Below are 4,544 nucleotides of genomic sequence, written 5' to 3' on the forward strand. Positions count from 1 at the left end.
GCAGAGGTCAAGCTGGTGCCACCATTTTGAGCGTGGGTGCTGCCAAGAGACTTTGTGGCGTTCCTTGCCAAAGAATAATGTATTTGTTACACACAGTTCATGAGCGATACAGAACTCGAGTATCCTTTGGCCATTGTCATTGATTTTGCCAACACCATGAAGTCCCAAGAATTTTGGCCTTGCATCATTTCCATCACCAACACAGGCATTAAATTCTCCATTTATATAGAGGTTCTCGGACTTTGGAATACTTTTAATTTCGTCCTCTAGAGCTTGAAAGAATCTGTCTTTGTCCTCTTCCGGTGCAGCAAGGGTTGGTGAGTAAGCAAAGATTATATTAACTTTGCCTTGCGGTGATGCAAATTTCATGTGTGCTACTCTTTCATTGCCATTGGGAAACATCGCAATGCAGGGGACGAGACTGTTTCTTATTGCGAAGCCGACGCCATGTATTCTAGCCTAAATTCTAGGGCTTTGTTCTGGTTTTCCTTGCCAGTAGAATGTATAGTTACTTTCTGTAAGAGATCCACTGTCTGCCAGTCTGGTTTCTTGCAGACAGGCCACATCAATGTTTAGTCTGCTGAGTTCTCTGTCGATGATAGCTGTTTGACGCATGTCGATGACGAATTCAGGGTCAGTATTGAAGCCAGGACACATTGTCCGTATGTTCCAGCTTGCAAAACGCATTAATGTTGAGGACTAATTCGGATTATACCACCATTTCAGTCAAATACAATTTCTTTCCCTTGTTCGAGATATCAAACAAAATAATTTATTATTAATAGTTAATTAACTAATTGGTTAATGTTTTTTAAAATATTGATTCTTGTTTTGCCTTGTAAAAGAAACAATTAAGCAAAATGTTCAGCTTGATCGAGATTGTTTATGGAAGAAATCACGTGTACAAACTTTTGACCAGACAGACAGACAGAATTGATATAACAAAATAAAAATAATTCTAAGTTTATGTGAACCGCCAATTCTGAATCTTTCTTTGTTTAACTTCTCAGCGACACAGCCTACTTCTGGATTTCTTCCGTGAAATCATCTACAAGGAAAGACTGAATCTAAATCGACAAAACAATAATTAAACTTTTGTATACAGCAACCATCAGCGGTCTAATTAGCTTTGCTATCACCTGCTGGTATGGTAATACTTCACTGGCACAAAGACTAAATAGACTAATTAAAAAAGCATCGTATATTACTCGAACACAGCTACCATCTCTTGAAGAGCTTTTCCATGAAAGATGTCTTTCCAAAACATTCAGGATTCTTAAAGATAACCTTCACCCATGAAACCAATGTTACATACGATCTGAACGAAGTGGTCTTCTCCTTTCCATTAGGACTAAAACAGAAAGATTTAAAAACTCCTTCAACCCACTGTCGGTCAGAGTGTTACAAGTTCCTCTGTCGTCATCGAGAAGTTCATATAAGTCTAATTCATAAAGCGCTGGTTGTGAGTGTGTATGTGTTTCATGTGTGAATGTTATTGTTACAGTAGTTACGCCGAGGTTGTCAATCTGAATTTCCGTTTGATTGGATTAATAAAAATTATCTTATCTAAATAGAATTTCGTTAAATCCAAATCAGTTTCTAGCGACCCATTGAAATGTAAAGTATCCCCTCCTCCAATACCTATTCATAGTATCACTTACTCCCATGACATTGACTCTAAAAGCTGCTACTGGTGAACTTTAATGCGCCATCCATCTTGTTTTGTTACTGGGTTGTTTCTGCCTTCTTGGTGTAGTGTGTTTCTGCTTGAGCTTGTCTTTACATTATTCTTACAGGTCCATGAAAAGAATATAAAGTAATGTGTCAGATTATTTTAGGACTAGAGGTTAATACAATCTGAATTGTACTTTACGTCCAAGCAGGACCAGATTTAGACTTGATAAGACCCGAAGCTATTTGCGATATGTGCCCCCCTTGTAATCAACATAAGGCAATGTATTACAACTCACTCCGTCTGTCTGGTACACATTTTGAACACGTTAGTTCTCCCACTTTCCAGTCTGTGATCAAGTTGAAACTATGCAGCAATTATTCATTGTTAAACTTGGATCAATCGAAAAAGTAAGCAATTTGACATCGAAAAGGAAATGAATCATACAATATTTAGATTATTATTGTAACTGTAGAGTTTTTCTCCATAGATAAGCTTTGCTTTTTCAAAAAGTATTTTTCCATTTCCTTTTTTTTTTTCAAAATAAAATGTAGGGGGGGGGGGGCCTCAAGCTCTAGTTTGTCTCTAAGTAAATCCAGAACTCTGGCCATCATATTACATCTAGAAAATATAACTAGAACTGTTTTAATATTACTTACTGGTTTAAATGTATTTTTTTTTTTTTAAAGTTTTAGGTCACCTTTCCCAATCAGTGTTGTTGAAATGAATGAAATATTTTGTTCCTACATGAGCGTAGCAAGGATTGTTTTCTCTCCCCCTTCCATATATATATATATATTGGCCTCCTTCAGTCGTAGAACGACTATGGTTGATTTCAACACTTTTTCATATGGCTGTGGATCTCTATTTTGGAGAGACACTCCCGTCCACATATATTGCAGTTCAAGGTGGCTTTCGCTTTGGTGGTAGAGGACCCGGACATTTTCCCTGTGGCACGCTTTTCTTCAAGAGGTGAGGCCCTTGTTTTCTCGTTGTCCATAGCTTTCTTGGCCACCAAATCTGCTATTCACTGCACTTTATTAATGGAGCCCAGTGACTGATTGAAATTGGTAAATATAATTTTGCTTTAGTTTTTTATTGGAGGGGAGGTAACCCTAAAACTTTTCGCTCATGAAATTTGGTAATTGTAGCTTTGTTTTCCTTTTGTTGGATACAAAAAAGGGTGGGGGGAGGGTTAACCTCTAAACCATCTTGGCTATGCTCATGGAATTTGGAGATAGTAGTTTGTTTTAGATTTTTTAACGCAAAGGGGAGTTTCATATGTTACAAATACATACAATAAAAATCCATTCAATTATATTTACTTAGTTTAATGAATATCTAATAAAAAAAAAAAAAAAAAAAAGCTAACAATAACTAATGCAAGAAAGAAAGAAAAAAAAGTGTCACACATCATGAACGCTAGAAGATCAAGTTAAAAAAAAAGTGTCACACATCATGAACGCTAGAAGATCAAGTTAAAAAAAAAGTGTCACACATCATGAACGCTAGAAGATCAAGTTAAAAAAAAAGTGTCACACATCATGAACGCTAGAAGATCAAGTGTGAACGTTCCAACCAGGTGCAATAGTCTACAAAAGGAACTAAAATAGTGACATAAATAATTGTTTGAGTATTGGTTATACACAAGTTCTTACATCTTGTTGTTCATCAACATAATTGTTCAATATTTTTTTTTGTTTTCTCAATTTGTAAAGGCAACCTTAAAACTTTTAAGTGTGGAATAATTTCTTTAAAAAAAATTCAAGTGGAGGTCACACTCACACATAGTCAGCAAAAGTGACATGTGGCCAGAACAATAGTTAGTTTACATAGCCAGAGTACTGATTGGATTTGAACACACCGACCAGTAGGTCAGTCAAGCCATTCCCCTAACATGTGGCTGATGTAATGAAAGATACCATTGGACAATGTAGGAATGCACAAATTGAAGAGAAATGTATTCATTCTCATTTGGAACATTCAGTGAAACAAACAAGAATTTAACTTTAGGACTTACATTGGTCAGTCTCAAAAGTAGGTGATGAGATTCATATTAGATAAAATAAGTAATTTTTTAAAAAAAGGAATCAGAAATTATAATATTTTGGCAAATACAACAAAAATTTCAAAAATTATTTTTTTCTTTGTTAAATATGTTTGTTTTTTTAAATTTAAAAATGTGTAAATAATTCTCAGTCAACATCTAATATAACAATTAACATCAATCAATTATAAATGGCACAATTGATAACTGTGATATGTAATGGCACTGTCAATAACAAAATAGATACTTCTTACAAAGATATTGTCAATCCTATGTTTATCTTATTTCTGACTGTAAAAAAAACAACTACTTGAGGGGTTCACAGTAACTTTTACATTCCTTAACGTCTTTTTTTTAAATTTAAAGTGATAGCTGTTACTATCCCTCTTACTATAATCATGATTACAATTGAAGTATTGCAAACTGAAGACAACTGCACTCAGTAATGTACCTTCTAAAATCTCCTGCTCAATTTGTTCATAAATAGTATGACCTTGAAGTAGGACAGGCAATGTCAAAACAATGATATCACAATGATCAGAATAACAACAAATTGACATATTAATAGTTACAAAATGTAAAGATTTGAAATATCTTTAAGAAAAAGTGTAAAATAAGAGTATTCTCTTGTGAGTGGCAACAGAAAAAGGTTTGAACTTTGAAAAAAAAAATTTAACAACAATAGGAGCACTACACAATGCTGTTAAAGAGACAGATCTAAATAATGATTACTTTGAAATGACATCTTACACATGGTACAAACCAGTAGTACATACATTTGGATTATTTTAATGGAACAGTTTGTCACACTTTTTGATGTTATTA

The sequence above is a fragment of the Biomphalaria glabrata genome, chromosome 2 (assembly GCF_947242115.1).
Source record: "Biomphalaria glabrata chromosome 2, xgBioGlab47.1, whole genome shotgun sequence".
Classification (NCBI taxonomy): Eukaryota; Metazoa; Mollusca; class Gastropoda; family Planorbidae; genus Biomphalaria; species Biomphalaria glabrata.